The sequence below is a fragment of the Hirundo rustica genome, chromosome 2, assembly GCF_015227805.2.
Source record: "Hirundo rustica isolate bHirRus1 chromosome 2, bHirRus1.pri.v3, whole genome shotgun sequence".
In the NCBI taxonomy this organism is placed as follows: domain Eukaryota; kingdom Metazoa; phylum Chordata; class Aves; order Passeriformes; family Hirundinidae; genus Hirundo; species Hirundo rustica.
The window spans coordinates 21971841-21990145 of NC_053451.1; the positions used below are offsets into that span (position 1 = coordinate 21971841).

The following is an 18305-nucleotide window of genomic DNA, read 5'->3' on the forward strand; positions in this document are numbered from 1 at the left end:
ATATTGCATGTTTCATTAGGCTTATTTCCAGATGTGCTGTCACTGGCCATGTTGTACAGCTGTGAATAATTAGTATCTGAAATCTCCATTGGCACGTGTGAGAAGCGTGAGAAAAGGATCTCGGGAAGCAGGTGTACAAGCGGGATATCATCTCTAATGTTTTAGTCACTGGGTTTGTGCTCACAACCCCTCAGTATCAGAGAGGGTAGAGGTTTTGAAGGAATTGGTAACATTCCTTATATCAGTTGAAATATTCAGAATATGGAAAGAGTGTTAGGGTTGTGAAAGGTTTAACTTAAGGAGTTACCTTATCTTCAGTTTCACAGAGACAGAAGCAGAACCCACAAAAATATTTAAGTTATAGATGATCCTTCATGGACTCCCTTCCTTTCCCCATGCTTTCTAATTTTGTTTCAATGAGTTCATATTTGGAAATTGTTTCTCCTTTTCTTTCTTTTGATAGTTCATGAACATGGAGTCGTAAGGTGTTTTTGTAAGACCTTCTGAAGGTCCCAGTCTGGTTGTGCATGAGACCAAAAGAGCTTGGTTTGCTCATAAAGAGGCAATAGAAAACGTAAACAGATGGATGGCAAACATATCCCAAATTTTGAAATCCTGCTGATTGTTCCTTTCTGAAGACTTATCTACTCCTACACCTCGGTGTATCTGTGGCACAAAGGTTGACTCCCAGCACCAAAAATTGAAGTGACAGGGTATGAGAGGGCTGGTAGACGTGTATAACTTGTGAGGCCAAGCAGCATTTGACTGGACATTACTTACAGGATGCATTGAGGGAAAAGACAGGCAATTTTGGTTTCCTTATTTTAAGCTCAGTGACTGTATCTGTGCTAATAAGCAGTCCTAGAGGTTGTTTCCATATGCTGAGTATGATTGTTTATAACACTATCACATGAAAAGGGGAGATTTACTCCACCCCTTAGCGTTTGATTAATCTGTTAGCTCCCCAGGAAAACTGGGATCCTTGTATCCAACCAGCCTGTTAGTGTCTTGTTCTGGGGGCCCTTCACTGAGCAGTTCGCTACATTGAAGGGCAGTTTGACTGATTGGTTGAGGGTCACATGCCTGAGAAACCTCCTCCTGGGTCTCCACACCTTCACCCACTGCCAGCGCACTTGAAGGGCTCACATTAACAGGTGATGGAATAACACTCTTCATTAATATAATTGCAACAGGTTGAGGTCCAAGGACTGCTGGTGGTGATATCTCACTTCAAAAACGTATTCAAAGCAATAGAATAACAAGCAATATAATTCAAAGCAACATACTAACAAGATCTAATCCCTAACAAAAGTTAGCTCCTTCAGTGTGTGTACAGTTCTTACCCAATAGGGGTCCCTATGGGGGGAGAAGGCAGGTTCAGCCTGCCAGATGATTCCAGAATTTATGATGGAGTCTTCCCCAACTTCTTCCCATTCTTGGCTCACTTTTATACTATTTCTTTATATTTATGTTGAGCTTGAGTGACTTTAGTCATACATCTGAGTTACTGAGGGGTGATCGTGCCTTGGGGCAGATATCTCAATATGGCACCTAAGAAAAATGGAGCGTGATTTCACTTCAGCTGCTGATTCAACAGCAGGACATCTTCCTCTGTTTCCCATGGTTTTCAGCTGCTGTGCAGCTTACTGGCTAGAAAGAACCACTGAGTTCCCTCCTCTGCAAGGGTTTTGACAGGGTCTGGCCATGGTGTTTCCTTTCTGCTCCACCCTGTGTTTAGATCCCCTTAGACTGTGTTGTGTGTGGGGAGGTTGGGTGTACTGACCATGTTCCACCCAGGGAGTAGCTGCTTTATTTTCCTTTGTCATTTCTGTACTGTTATTTTTCAGCCCCAGTCATCTTCCCACAAGTGCTCAGCTACTGTCACCGATCTGTTTTGGCCCCAGCCAAATAATATGCTTCCAGACGATTCACAGGCATGGCTTGAAAATTAACAAGAACCAAAATGTTTTGGGCTATAAAGGAGTTGGGCTATAAAAGTGTGTGAAAAAAGTCCAGTCTGTACTAGAGAATAAGTGCTGGAGGTGCATTTATCTTCTCAGTATAGACATTAGGTACTAAGTGAATAATCTACTTTTGTCAGCAGTCTGCAGTAAAATGGTTTTGCAGCTGTCATTTGTCATGAATTAGCCAGGGCTGAATCTAGTGTGGACTTGTAAAAGGGTATTTTTCCTTATGATGTTTGATTCTGACAAGAAAATTTGGTGGATCCCAACAATATTTTCTTTTTAGAACAGGTCATCCCCTCCATTGTGCAGTTTGTGTATCATCATCATCTGTATGAAGGTGAAATCACTAAATTGGTGGTGTTTTAATTTGTTTTCCTAATAAATAATAATTCTCCAGATGGAAGATGATCTGACTCATTGCCCTGTTTCATGTTGGAGAACACTGTAGATAAACGAGAATAATAGCGGAAAAACGGGACTGTGAAATTTTGACAAAATGCTTATGTTTCTGAAATGCCATCTTGATACCTGAAAAAAAAAAAAAATCATTTATATCAGCTGCTTCCATTGCGGTGTCACCTCCTTGCACTGCATCTCCCATGATGCATCCACAGCCTTGGTCTGCTGCCTCTGGCGCTCACCTGCCCTTGCTGATTCATGGGCGATGACACCAGCTAGGAAACATGTTTTCAAGCAGTCAGGCATTTTCCTGCACAGCATTTTGGTCAAAATCCTGTCTCTCAAATCTTCCCAGGGCTTTGTGATTTTTGAAATAGAAACCAGGGTAATGGTTTTAACTTGTCACTGTGCTCTGAAAGTGCTCTGCAGCACAGGGGAAATTCTGCCCGCCGCAGCTGGTAGACAGGGAAATAGAGGCGTGGTGCCTAATCCACAGTGACTAGCACATTTTAGGAACAGAGTCCAGTTCGTGTGCCCCCCTGCTAGCTACGCTAGAATAGGTGATTTAAAGGTGAAAGGCTGCAACTGCCAGATGACTGGCCCTCCTTTATTAGCAGTGATTAACATTCCTGAAAAGCCTGCCCAGGCTTATGGCAGGTAGTCATGATTTACTGCCTCTGAGGGTCTTTATGCAAGGATTTACATGCCAGCTGTACCAAGCTTAGATGCCTGAAACCTTGAAATTTGATTTGTATTGTTTTAAAGTCTCTCCTTGATTTAAATAAGGGATATTCCTAAATGTATTTTACAATAATAATATGGAGGTATGTAATTTCTTCTAGAGGAAGTGAACTACTGGAAAAACTCACTGAGGCATTGAACAGATTTCTTCAAAAAGAAAAAAAATCAAACCCAGAACTGAACTTTCTCATTCCATTCCTTCCCTCACTGGCACAACAGAGCAGTGACTGTTACTGCATCACCCAAGTTTCCCTGCCTGCAGTGGTTTAGCTTTCCTGCCTCCAGTGATGAGGTACCTCCCCTTCTAACGCAGCAAAGCTAAATTTAGCCCCTGCAGAGTGCACTATTCCTATATTTAGTGCTGTGAAAGTCAGACTTCAGTGAGGAACTGGCTAAACTATGAGGTGTTCTGCAGTCCAGGAGACAGAAATAGAAACACAGCAAAGCGCCTCTTTGGATTTTCCCCCTGTGGCCAGGCAGCAGTGACAATGGAGGTGTCTGTGCAGGGACGGCATTTAAATATATATATATATATATATATATATATATATATATATATATATATATATATATATATATATATCCCAGCAGTTATCATGGAATTCCTGAACGTGAGCAGACAAAGAGCTGCAGAGCCCAGTGCCATGCTGGCTTCGTGACAGAGGGAGGCTGCTGGCAGCGAGCTGAGGACACAGCGGCAGTGCCTCTGCTGGGCTCTGCAGCATCCCCGGGTGCCAGCAGCGCTGCAGGGGTGGCTCCAGCTGTGTTCTACTCCCCTGCCGTACAGCTGCGCGTCTGCTCACGTGCGATGTGCATGGAAAGATGCCGGTGCTCATGTAGACCATCAGGGCCCGATTCTCACTTAGCCAAACGTGCCACGTATCGGCTTGGTGTCATTTGCAAGACAGTGTAATACGGTTTGCTAAGTGGGGTGAAGTACCTGGGAGGGAAACAGGGGATTTGGGGGTACTCTCCTTGGGGTCTTCTACCAAAGCAGGAAATGCACGCCACGGATGCACCGTGGGGATGGGAATGGTGGTGGCTTTCACTCGTGTGGCACTGAGCAGATGGAGGAGTGGGCTGGCTGCGGCAGCCCCCAGCCCGACGGCGGCACGGCGGGCACCGCTAGAGGGCTCGCAGGATGGGGATTGCCACGTCTGGAAGAAAACTAATTAAAACTGCGAGATGCGCTGGCACCGAGCCCTTTTTCTGCTACTGGCAGAGGTTAACAGAGTTAAAACAAACGGGTACTCAATGATCACTTCAGATTGCCTCTTGGGGACTGCCAGCCATGTGATTTAATTCCTGTGCGAATCAGAAAGCATCTTTCAGACAGACGTCGGATTGATTTGGTCGAGCAAATCACTTTTGTTTTTTTCATTCAAGTCTGCAGAGTCTGTGCCTCAAACAAGAATGGATTTAAGTTTGATCAGAAAAACTTAGTATATCCTAAAATCCCTGGGAGAAGCCTGTTTTCAGAGAAATGTAAACGGTCAAGCAAGGGAAGTATATACAGCTAGAAAATTCCTGAAATGATCCTCTGCTTTCACAGCCATCAGGCAATAAAACTTTCCTAAACTTATGTTGTTATTTTCTAAAAATAGCCCTTTTCCCCCCTACTGTTTTCTTCCTGTGAGATTCTTCCAGAACAGTACAGGTAGAATTGTTTACTGATTTCCAGCCTAATTTTATTGTGGCTCACTTATTCCCATTTGTTCTTGTGCCATTTTTTTCTTCATTAGCTCTTCTTCCTCCCCAGTGTATCCCCCCTATAAATATGCCTGGGATAATCATATTTTGTGCCAGCCTTTGCTTGGCTGGGCTAAACAGGTAGAGCTCTTAAATTGCACATTCTAAAAGAGGCCATCAAGCTTCAGGACTGCTGCCACAAGGCATATGGACTTTTTTTTTAATCTTCTTTTACCCCTTGGTCCATTAGAGAACATTGCACAAGTGAGGGTACTGTGACAAGAGGAAAATTTTGCTGTTATGTCTTATTATGAAGTGTGGCAACAGAGTAGTTTTCTGAGACAGAATATTGCTCTGAGAGACCTGCTTTATGATGCAAATTGGCAGGTATTGGCCTAGATGAAACATTTGCCTTTGATTTCTAATTTTTTTAATGTAGAACAGCTTAGTTGCTATAGAGAAAATCATACTGGTATAAGCTAAGGAACATGACCTCAGAAAACTTGAAAACAAAGCAGCAACAGCAGAGAAAATACAGCAGAGCTTTTGATACATCTCAGATTTTCCTGAATTTTCTGTGAGATTCAGGAGCATATTCAAAACATTCAGGACAGCATTCACATATTAGTATCTTCTCCCTTATGGGCTGATTCTCGGAAACAGGAGAACATTTCTAGCCTTGCCACAGTATCCCAGACTGCAGTGAGACCTCTGTTCCTTTTGGCTTGTCTCCTGGCTGAGTTTCCATACACATAATGAATTGCTAATGATGGCTTTTCACAGGATCACAGAATTTCTAGGTTGGAAGAGACTTTAAGATCAACCTGTCCCACCCATGCCCTAACACCTCAGCTAAACCATGGCACTGAGTGCCACATCCAATCTGTTTTTTGAACACATCCAGGGATGGTGACTCCACCACCTTTCTGAGCAAACAATTCCAGTACTTGGCAGATAATTCCAGTGCTTTTGACCACTCCTTTCACAGAATCACAGAATGTCTAGGTTGGAAGAGACCTTTAAGATCATCCAGTCCAACCCATGCCCTAACACCTCAATTAGATCATGGCATCCAGTGCCACATCCAGTTTTTTTTAAATACAGCCAGGGATGGTGATTCCACCACCTCCCAGGGCAGGCTATTCCAGTACTTTATCACTCTTTCCATGAAAAACTTTTTCCTAATATCCAACCTGTATTTCCCTTGATGCAGCCTGAGACTGTGTCTTCTTGTTCTGTCTGTTGTTGCCTGGAGAAGGACACTAACCCCCACCTGACTACAACCACAATTTAGGAAGTTGTAGAGAGTGATAAGGTCACCTCTGAGTCTCCTTTTCTCCAGGCTAAACACCCCCAGCTCCCTCAGCCATTCCTCACAGAGTTTGTTTTCCAAGCCCCTCACCAGCCTTGTTGCCTCCTCTGGACACACTCAAGCATCTCAACGTCCTTCCTGAACTGAGGGGCCCAGAACTGGACACAGCACTCGAGGTGTGGCCTCACCAGTGCCGAGTGCAGGGGAAGAATGACCTCCCTGCTCCTGCTGGCCACACCATTCCTGATCCAGGCCAGGATGCCATTGGCCCTCTTTCAGCTGGGTGCCAGCAGAATGGACCTGGCAGACAGTGAAAACTGACTCTATAGGAATGAGAAGAGGGAAGCATCTCTGAAGGACAAGGCTGAGCCCATGCAGTGCTCAATCCTGGCAGCAAAACTCATGGCTGGGAACAGTCAGTCAATAACCATTGCTGATTTGGAATCACAAACCCTGAACTGTCCTGAGGCAGGAATGACAGGCACAGAGACAATCCCAAGCCTCTCAAGTTCCTATTAACTTGTCTGTTACCCATAAAGCATGCTCTCTCCTGAGCCTTCATTCATTTACACAAGCATTAAGTGTATCTGCAAAAGTATATCTGTCTTGGCATTCTTTGGCTCTGTGATCAGGGCAATGCTTTGATAAAAAAGGGGAGTGAAAGGGCATTGTTTTAGCTGGAGGCCAAAAGCTGCTTGAAAGGAATGGAAAGGGAGGCGGATTCCACGCTGAAGGTAATTAAAGAAGATGAAGTACTTAAGTAAAGTGAATGCTTCACTGCACAGAGTTAATGCTAAATTTCACTGGTCTGGGAAAAGAAGCTGAAATGTTGCTGCTCAGATTCGTGTTAATAATTTTCTTACATGCTACTAAATGACCCAACTCACTCTATTGTGGGAACAGAATATGATCCAACCAGTGCCCAAAAGACTTTAGGAATAACTCATTACAAAGAAAGCCAATTTTTTGCTATGTGACAAGACAATGTTTAGATGTTTTAATATGATCTCACTGGTAGATCCAGGAGTTAAAGGAATTGGAGGCCTTGTTGGACAAACAATGCCCAAGAGATGGAGTCACAGCTCCAGTAACTTTTGGTCTTAACAGATATAAGGGAAAAATGAGGGAGGGGAGAAGCAAGAATGGCATGATCTGATGTGGGAATGTGCCAGTCCAGCAAGCATTAATGGCTCACAAGCAACTTTATCCCTTCCTTACAGTCAGTCTGGACTGAAAGAAGGGCAATGGAAATTTAATGAAACACAGATGCCACAGTAGCAGAGAGTCTAGCAACAGAGTGACTGCAGGCAGCTTCCTATGGCCTGTCGGTGACAATTGCCAAGGTGATGTCTGTAAGTTCAGCTTCCAGGGCTCACATATCCCTGTCAGCACATTGATTTTCCTCAGCTGCAGGACCCAGGCACAGCCTGGCGTGGAGCCCCTCTGCCCAGCGCTGGGAGCAGAGGTGCTAGGGGAGACCTGGCCTGGCTGCACCTACATAGCCAGCGATCCAGCTCAGCCTTTGCCTGGACCTTGAGCCTTAGTTGTTTCTTTGTACCACATGGCATTAAAGCTGCAGTGGAAACCAAATTTGCTGAGGTCTGTTGCCAGATTTCCAGTGACACTAATGAGGCCTGGATTTCAGCCTGGCAAGCTATTCAGCAGTGTTATTCTCACAGCTGTAACTCAATTAACCAAGATACGCAAAACCCTTCATGATTTTTCCCTTCTTATTTCTAGCTCATTTGCTAAATAGCTCCATGTACCAGTTGCCCTTTTTCTGTCTCTCAGGTGCTTTCTTCTGTTGCCAAAACGTCTCCCTCCCTGGCAGGCAACACGAGGGAGGATGGCACCCCTCTCCTTCCCCAGATGGTCACTGCTGTCTCCTCCTCAGCCACCAACTGCTGAATGTGAAAGGATTCATGACACGAGTGTTGACATAGTGAGAGGCTGAGAAATTCCCTGGCTTGTAGTACTGTCCTCAGCCCGACCTTCCCCTTCAGCTATATTTTCATTTGCCACTCAGGGTGGAGGAGAGCGGCCATGAGTCATCCTAGGGGCTGATGACTCATATTTTCAGTCCGAGCAGTCAGCGTGCCGAGGGTTTCTCAAGGCTCTGCCCAATCCTTCATGCCCAGAAGCTCAGCGGAGGGTTTGTTCATGGGTTTCCCTCACGATGATTTCTAGCCCCCAGTTAATTTTTCTCTCTGTTTCATTGTTTCCTCCCTTGTTTTTCCCTGCCCCCACAATCCACTCTGAGCTTTCCAGTTCCAGACTGAATCGGCCTGCTCCATATATGCTAACATTTCCCTCTAGCATCCTGTATGCTTTTTCTGCTTGGAGAAAGCCCACTAGTATTTACTGTCTGTGTGAGATGCTGCTTCATCGTGGCTTGGACAGCCTGTGGCAGCGTGCTAGAGTTTATGCTACAGAACACCACATTCTTTTCAAAGCTAAGTTGCTGAGTTGTTCACGTTGATGTATGCCATCCCTTGCAGCTGGTATCAGCACAGAATCCTAGAACGGTTTGAGCTGAAAGGGGCCTTAGATCATCCAGCTCCAAGCACCCTGCCATGGGCAGGGACACCTTCCACTGGACCAGGTTGCTCAGGGCACCATCCAGCCTGGCCTTGAACACCACCAAGGAGAAGACGTCCACAACCTCACTGGGAAACAGTGTCTCACCACTCTCATAATGAAGAATGTATTTCCCATATCTGATCCACAGGCTCTTGTAACAAGCCCCTTTCCCCTTCAGCTACTGAGAGGCTGCTCCAGCCTCTACCTGGAGCCCTCTCTTCTTCATGCTGAACATCCTCAACTCTCTCAATCTGTTGCCATGGGAGAAGTGCTCCATCCCTCTCTGACCATCTTCCTGGCCCTTGTCCAGACCTGCTCTGTAGCAATGTGTCCTGGAGAGCAACAGGCATCTCTGAGCCCCAGGGACGCTGCTACAATACATCCGACAGCTTAAGGGAAAGGGATGGGCTACTCCTTTAAAGATGCCAAAGCTGCTTATTCAGGAACACAGGCAGGAATAGTGAAGGGGTCCAGGGACACAGGATGGAAGTTCAGGGATGCAACAGCCTTGAATAAAATCCAGGGACAAGAGCAAAGATGGGTCCGAGGGCACAGGGTGATAAACGAGACAGCTAGGTTGGGTCCAAGGTCAGGGTCCAATAAGAATAGGAAAAAGTGGTGTAAAGGAGAAAATATAAATTAAGGGGACTAATGAGGTTACAGGAGTAACCTGTAGTAACAGTAGCACTGTGGCAAAATTAACCCAATGGGATTCAAGGGAAAGAAGAACATTCTGGCATAGGCTCATATATGATAACAAGGTGACAGAAACTTAACAAACCAATAGAACAATGAAACCTAAGAAATGTTAACATGTGGCTGCAAAACCCCATGGGAGAGAGGTTTTCTTCGCCATGACCTAAAAGGGTATCTTTCCCAATTTGCCTTGGTCCCTCCAGGGTTAAGGCATAGCTACCTTGGGGATAAGCCCCTGGGCCTCTACACTGCTCCAGCAGGTCCTCATCTTTCTTACTTGGGACCCCACAACTGGATGCAGAACTCTAAGTGGGGTCTCACCAGAGCAGAGAAGACAAAAGGCATTTCTGTTTTGACCCAGAGCAGGGCAAAATCAACTTCCCTGACCTGCTGGCCATGCTGCTTTTGATGCAGCCCAGGATGTATCTCTCTTTTTAGGCTGTGTGCACTCAGGGACAGGTCATTTTGGGCTTGTCCATCAACACCCGTCAAGTCCTTCTCCTCAGGACTGCTCTCAGTCTGTTCTCCACCCAGCCTGTGTTCTTGGGATTTCCCTGGCCCAGGACCTTGTGCTCGGCATTGTTGAGCTCCATGAGGTTTGTGCAGGCCCAGCTCTCAGGCCTGTCCAGGTCCCTCTGGATGACATCCCTTCCCTCCAGACTGCACCTCACAGCTCGGTGCTGTGGGCAAACTCACTGCGGGTGTGCTCAGTCCCACAGTCCGTGTAGCCACAGAAGTGTTAAACTGCCCCAGCCGCTGAGGAATGGCTCTCGCTGCTGGTCTCCACGGGGACACGGAGGCAGTGACTGTGACCATCCGGCCAAACCCTTGTCCACTGTGGTGAGCTCTGGGCCTCTCCACAGAGAGACAAGGGTGTTGTGTGGGACAGTGTCGTGTGCTCTGTTTGTACAGGTCCAGGTAAATGACATCAGTGACTCTTCCCTCATCCGCCAATGCCCTCACCCATCATGGAAGGCCACAAGTTTTACAGGAACAGTTTGCCCTTAGTGAAGCTATGTTGGCTGTCACCAATCCCCTCCTTATTTTCCATGTACTTTAGTACAGTTTCTGGGAAGATCTGCTCCACGATCTCAACTGTGGGTTAAATGGGCTCCTTTCCAGCTGTGCATCTGTGGTTCTTAAAATACCCATCCGGTCCCGAGTTGAGGTTTGCATATCACCCATGGTGAGTGGCTGAAGCAGCTGCTAGGCCCAAGCATTACTTGTCGCTTCTCGTTTGAGGTTCACCTTCAAATCAGACTACAGCACCCAGAAGAAGCACAAGTGGGTTCTCAGGGAGCAGTGGCAAGTTAGGAGGTTGGCCACACAGCAGTGAGATGTTCCATGAGAATCTGTGGGAAGAATTCTGCTCCATGTGTAAGCCAGCGGTGGTACTGGAAGGGGATCTGAATGAGAAGGGCAATATGCTGGGAAAACTGGAAAAGAGGACAGCATTAAAGTGTAACAAATAAGGAATCGAAGTAACCCTTCCCAGCTCCTTTGAATTGACAAATGTTCTTACATTCAAAGATAAACACGCACAAAAAAATAACCTATTTTTATCATACAGTGCATGACTGATGTGTTGGCAGTATTTTGTTGTCACTCTGTGTGGCTTTTAATTGAAGTTACCTAGAAACAGTAGAGGACAAAAGTGCTTCATGATGACTGAGTCCTAATTATGGGAGAGTTCATAGAAAACTCAAACCGTATCATGGAAAAAAAATGGAAAGCCAGATTATGTTGTTCTCAGTCTTTTTAGCTTCTCTTTGACTTACAGACCTTTTAAGTTAAAAAAAAATAAAATAAAAAATAGATATGAGTTATGTGAACCAGTTATGGTTTAGACCTATTATGTTTTTTCCGATTTCCCAGCTGAAAAGGAAGAAGATAAAAAGGAGAGAGGGAAATGAAAAATAAATTAGTTTAGGGCTCTTGTCTCAGAGCCTATGCAGAAGTTAAATTTTGAATCTCAAAGCTTCCTTCATAATATTAATTTTTTTTTAAGAAAGTCAAAGTTTTTGTATTTGTTGGAGAAGCAAGCCAACACGAACTACTACAAACCACACTGTACTTTGCAGAATGGATGACTAGCTCATGATCTCTGGATACATCTTTGCTTCAACAGATTCAAAGACGCAGGCTATGTAAAGAAATCATAAAAACTATACCATTTACCAAATTGCAGCAAATCTCATATTTTATGTGGTAGGTTAAAAAACTTGTATTCCATCTGATCAAGCTCATTCATGGATAATTAATAAATGAGCTGCTAAAAGGCTATCAAGAATGTGAAGCTGCTTTGTCCCTTTTTTCTAATTATATTATTTAAAGGATACCAGGCAAGGAAGTATATTTACATAAACATTCCCAGATCAAAGTGCTCCCGGAACAAAAGATTTGCTGGAATAAAGTAGCTTCCAAAAAACTCTGGATAGTTGCAGTCTTGGTGGAGCCAAGCCCCCTGGAAACTGCCAGCCGTGTTGTGTGCCTTTTGGCACCTCTGCAACATATATAAATAGCTGGAGACCTTTCTGCAGCCAGGAACAAGTGAGATGAGAAAAGGCTCTGTTTCTAAATTTGAAAAGAAAGCTGTATATGACAGGCATGCTGATTTTAGGTATGCCAGGGGACTTTGGGAGCCTGCCCTTTGGTCCTCTCTGCAGGCAGTGTCAGCTTCCCCTCCATTTTGTTTTGTAAACACAGACAGAGCATGGCCACAGTCTGGGACTGTTCTTTCTGAGGACCAGATCCCAAACTGAGAAGATGAAACTTATCCCGGTGTGATCACCTTTGCTTTAATAAGGTTTTGCTAACCAATTGTCCAGAGTGGCTGCCTTTACAATACTGCTGTGCAGTTCCTCTGCTTAATCTATCCTTTGGAGGTATCAGGGTTATTTATAGGGGAAATGCAAGGAATAAATAAAGATCTTGGGCCACAGAAAATAGTACCACAACAAGTAAATGACAATTCATTACAATATGAGCAGTGGAAAAGTTAATATCCTTCCTCTGTCCAGGACCACCCTGTATTTGGCATCTGGCTACATGAATTTGTTACAGGCTTTAGATGTCTTTGCTGTTCCCCAGTCCTATTGAAATGCCAGCCATATTTCAAACATCCATGAACTCTGTACACTCCACACAGTGAGCTGGAGATTCTGTTGATGGTACAGTTTTAACCAGTTCTGATCCAGTCAGGAGAGAGCAACATGGTCTGCTGAAAAACAAAGATGTATGTTAAGCTGCGATTTCACAGATTTCCATTATCTAAAGACACTTGGTCTCATTTCAAATGTTTTAATTTATCCTTAACTGAAAATTTTGCTATGTTATTTTTGCAGAGGTGTTTGCATAATTTCATAGAATCGTGGGACCATCTAGGTTGGAAAAGATCCAAAGCTCCACATCTACACATTCTTGTACCTGAAGAGAAATATAATCCAACGAGATAACTGAGGGTTTTTCCAGCTAGTGTTAGGTCAATGGTATTTTAGTTCCTTTAGAAAAAGAAATGGTTGTGTGCTACACTAGGAGCACAACTGAAGGCAGTGGCTATCTAGGTGGTATTGTGTGTTAGTGAAAGCTGTAGCTGAGTAGGCTGATGCACGTGGTGCACTTCACACCTCACCACCCCAAAACCACCCGAATAACTTTTTATTTATTTCTTCTTGCAGACAAGGTGGTGAACTCCAGAAAAAAAAAAAAAAAAAAAAAGCACGCCACCCCCCAAAACAACAACATATAAACCAATTCCTAATTCCCCAAATTGCTCAGTGCTTCGGTTTATTAAGTCTTTTGGCTGCTTCTTGTATGGTCTTCTGGTTTACTAAAGTGACCCTTCAAATTTTGCAGTACAGGGGAGCTCTGGCTACGGGCACTTTTTCTTAGCTTGTTTTGCTAGTATGTTTCAGATACTCTTTTTCAGAGTAATTGTTTTACTAATTTTCTACTTCCATCTTTGTAAAGCTAAATAGCTGAGGAAAAAATTTTACACCCTATTCTTTCTTTTTGGGTCTAGACTTGGCATAGGAGAGAAAGGTTAGTTCTATGTGCCACAACAATATTTGCCACGGCAATCTCTGTTGTACTTTTTGACAGGGTGCTCCTTCTTCTATTTGGCCAGTTACTTTTATCCAACTCTTTTTGTCCAGAATCTGCAGCCCAGTTATCACAAATGGTCCAGGAGTATTCAAACATTTATTCAAAGCGTGTTTTCCTCAGAGATCTTGTGGTTTAATCACTTCTGGCAACTAAGCACCACACAGCCACTTGGTCATTCCCCCTCCAGTAGGATGAGGGAGAGAATCTGAAGAGCAAAAGCGAGAAAATTCGTGGGTTGAGATAAATATGGTTCAATAGGTGCAAGTAAATGAAAACATGGAATTCATTTGGTCCTTCATTCATCACTTCCCATGGGCAGGCGGGTTTTCAGCCATCTCCAGGAAAGCAGGGCTCCATCATGTGTAACATGTGTCCTCCCCCTTTCTTCTTCTTCTACTAGCTTTATATGCTGGGCACGACGCCACATGGTCTGGAATATCCTTGCAGTCAGTTGGGGTCAGCTGTCCCAGCCATGTCCCTTCTCAACTTCTTGTCCATCTCCAACCCACTCACCGGTGGTGTGAGAGGCAGAAAAATCCTTGGCTCTGCACAGAGCCACGGCTCGAAACATCCCCGTGATAACACTATTTCCAGCACAAATTCAAAACACTCCCTCATACTAGCTATGAAGGAAATTAACTCTCTCTCAGCCAAAACCGCCACAGATATCCATTCTGTTACAGGTTTTGCTCTTTCTTAGGTTTTCCACAACATTCTTGGGACCTCATGACACTGTTTGTGGATTATGCCTGTCACCACAATATACTCAACTTTATTAGTAGCATGTAATAATATTTAATAACATATAGAGCAGAGTCTGGACACTACAAATGAGATCAATTTCTCTGTCTCACAAGGGAGCACTGTTCTTCCTGTTTTGTGAGCAGAGAATAGAGCCTTAAAGAGTCTCACAAGAAAACCATAGAGAAACCTGGTTGTTTTCTGAATCCCTTTTTTTATCCTAATCAGAGGACAATCCTGCCTTGCTGGCATTTCTGTGGTGTCATGAATCACAATGTGCTTAATTACTAAGTAGTGCTGTTCTTCCATGCAAGAATATTTTGTTCCCAAACCTTCGTCCCAGCTTCAAGACACAAGAAATATCTATGTGGATGAAAGAGCTGCTACTTTAGAACAGCTGTTCAAATGCACATAAACACCCTGCTGAAATGGCTATTTTTCCTATGATTTACATTTGTAAGAGGTCTTAATAACTGTTTCTAGTGTGAAATTTCAGCTCCAGTTTAGAGAAAATACAAGTCGCAGTAATGCCAGAATGCTGTTCTGCTTTCATGCTGTTCTGCTTGCTTACCTGCTGAGAGTGGAAATGACTGGGGAAAAGCTGCTTCAGGAGCATGCAGTGGAGGACACTTTTCACCTGGTGCCTAGTGGTATTTATCTATTTTGTCCTCAAGTTTACTGCCTCTAAGAGCTTTCCACCCTCTGTGGTGGGCATGAGGATGGCTGCAATTTGATTTCTGGTGAAGAGTTTCTGAATAGCTGGTGCTCTGTGTTTGGGGTTTTTTCTGTTATCATAACAAGGAAAGTATCAGGGCAGTGGGGACACAAAACTGCTCCCTGGGTGCGTAGCTAGGCTAAAAGCTCATTGTGGTGTGATGGATACATATTTAATGAGTGGGAAAACAGAGGTCTGCCATCTCTATGACACTGTGGCTCTTCTTAAAGGAGGATACTTTATTTTTCTTTCACACGATGAGTTCCTAAGTGACTGGCATGAAAATACAGAGAGGCACCAAAATTGGATATGGCTGCATTTCCAATATGCAGTATAACTGCAGGGAAAGCTGCATGTGGTGATGGTAGAAGCAGATATTTGCACGCCAATGTTAATGATAGATGCCGATGGACGGGTATAAATTTGCCCAGTGTGATGCCTTTCATCCAGGCACACCACTTAGAAGTAGATGATGGCAGAGCACTGCTCTACGGTTGTCAATCCGTGTCACAGGTACAGGGTGAAAATTTAAAAATCTCTCAGTTGCTAATGGTAACTTGTTGATTTTTTTTTTTTTTCTTTTTTTCTAAATTTGCAGGTTTCTGATTAGAGAACAAATACTTCAGATTGAAGACTGACCTGGTCAACCAGGGGATATGATGGCAGCTAAAATGTGGTGGTTTTGCCCTGAACCTACTGGATCAAGTCATCTCTCACTTTGCTGAAGCAGTGGATAATTGCCTTGCCTCGTCCCTGGGAGGGCTCTGTGAAAATACCTGCTTGGTGGTGAGGAAGGCCAGCCATGGAAATAAATAGTGAGTAATGTCGATATAAGTTGTTTATATCTTTTCCTTGTTAGCATGAACACGCTTCCTGTTACATGCCTTAGAACTGTTCATGGTGGGAGCTATGGACCCAGTCATGGAGCAGTCTCCAGTGAAAATTAATGACAATACCGACTGTATTTGAGGCTGGTGTCAAAGTTTTGGCAGCAGGGACTGCAGGGTGGCCCCTGTGAGGAGAGGACAGGGGTGCCCCTTGCTGAGCACAACCAGTTCCAGACAGCTCCAAACCACCACCACGGGACACGGTGGAGCCCTGCAGCCACCAGGAGAGACTGTGGGATGAAGGACTAAATGATGCCCTGCAGGGAGGAGTGAGGGAAGAAGTGTGATAAACGCCTTGAGCTCTGAGGTGAGAGCAGGAGGAGAGGGAGGAGGCACCTCAGCAGTCTACAGATCTCAGCAGTGCACCAAGGGCAAGGGTTTTCTGTTGGGAATGATGATCCTAAGAAGTGTTCTGAGGTGCAGTGCTGCAATCTAAGAGTGTAAATAGCGCTTGTTGGTGTCTGGGGGTAATTTTTTCACCCCAAACTGTTGCTAGCATCTTAAATTGAGGACTATTCCAGTTTAGAAACTGGGACTTTGTGAGGCTGAAGAATGATGTAAATGTAGAGGATGAGTGGGAAGCTGTAACTTGTGTGTTCATCAGGTCCTGGCTGTGTACAGACCGATACACTGGCAGCATCACAATCCCAGCAGCTTGCTCACAGAACTTGCTTCTTGATCACAGCATGTCAGGTTTCTAAATATAGTTAGATCCCTGAGAATGCAGAGGTGCCTCATGGCTTTTGCAAAAATGTCTACACATTCAACTTTAAGGGCAATAAGTGAAGCAATTTTCATTTCCTTACTTGCATTTTCCATCACTAATGTTTTTTAAAAAGCTAATGCTGGGAGGTCAGGTATGTTACAATTTACATTTGTTTCCTGACTAATTTGCATCTGTGGTCACAAGTTTTACTAAAAATTTTTGCCATATGTATACTTGTCACATAGGTATACATGCCACAGGATTATTCTAAAATTGACTATATTTTTTCTAAAGGAATTAATAAAATTATTTTCTCCCTACTATCCAGTTCTCACATAAAAGGCATAAACGATTACAGGGTATTGTAAAATTATATGTAAACTGTTAATTGTTGTGAATCAGGAAGTACTTATCACATGGGGCATATTGTGCTTTCCTTTCTAAAGAATTACCCATCTCTTCCAAAGAGATTTTTTTCCCAGTGATTGCCTAATCATGCTTCTTATTAGAAATATTATGTTAGACTAGGCAGAGAAACAAAATCTCACCTTTAGCAGAGGTGATGAATCAAGCGAACCAAGTATGTCGCACACTGCTCAGATTGAAATGCATATCTCTACAACCAAATTGTTAACCAAACACTTGCTTTCTCCTCTCCTTTCTGCTTTCTTGGGCTTTTTATCTTCCTTCTTCTTCTCCTTTTTATTTCTTCTTCCTTCTTTTTGCCTTCTTCCTTTCTTTTCCTTTCTTCAGGGCCTGCTTGATCACAGGTGGAGAACTATATTTTTAGACCTTGGTTCAGCCCTGAGGTCTTAACCACAAAATTTACACCTATTGCTAGGTCAGAGTGGTAGATTTTAACCTCCCCTCAGATATGCAATTTAGTGAAAGGAATTGGAAAGAATATGAGTTACACTGACACCAGAGGAAGAACCATCACTTTTTGTAGGTAATGAGCAGGATTTGAAGAAGTTTTCTTTATGTAAGCTGGTATGAAATGTTTTCAGTTACTGAAGGCAAGGAAGAAATCTGGTAAAAACCTCTGCTGACAATCTATAGCAGTGGATCAGAGAAGTACAAACTAGCATTAGTGCAACAATTTAATGAAGAGAAAAATGAACATCTTAGGGTGCTGGGAAAATGCTTGTTTCATTTATTAATCTGCAGGCCAGTTTGGTTTGATGAAGAAGAAAATCCATCTGCCTGAGTTTTCTGGCTGTGCTCTCATTTTTTCTGCATAATTTAAAACAAAATACTGTATCACCATGCTTGTTTAAAGGCTCTTCTGACATCCCATTTGTTTTGTTCTGAGCTCATTATTTGAGGGTTTTTCATTCTCTTGCCTTCCCATATTGCAAGTCTAGATCATACTGAGACACGTATATTTAAGTTATAGTTCTGATGTGAGGTTAAGTTCAAATACTTATTGCTGTCTCCCTCTGGCAATGGGGATGTTGTGGAATGCAAACATACAAATCCTATTTGGTAGAAGGAATACGATTGTGAAGGTGTCCCTTAAGTTTGTAGGTCAGGTTTGGGTGTTTGCCCATTATTTTTATTGTCCCCTAGTGCCAAACCTTCTCATATCGATCTATGCAACATCCACCAAGCCTCCAGAGTGGATTGCTTGTATTATGGCAATATCTGGGCCATAGGAGCAGTTGAGCAAGGAACAAAATAACTGCAAAGCACAGAATAGGCTTGGGAGGAGTTGAGTGGCTACTGGGTGTTCTGCAGCACTTGATCACTAACAGCTGCGTACAGCTGT

General features: G+C 43.8%; 1 long non-coding RNA gene across 1 annotated transcript in view; it reads left to right on the forward strand.

The window, feature by feature from the left end:
- LOC120749610 (uncharacterized) overlaps positions 1–18305 on the forward strand; it is a 251744-nt gene that overhangs the window by 93252 nt on the left and 140187 nt on the right. Inside the window, exon 2 of the long non-coding RNA XR_005699694.2 lies at positions 15543–15759. This is a non-coding gene — a long non-coding RNA (uncharacterized LOC120749610). The remainder of the gene's footprint in view (positions 1–15542; positions 15760–18305) is intronic.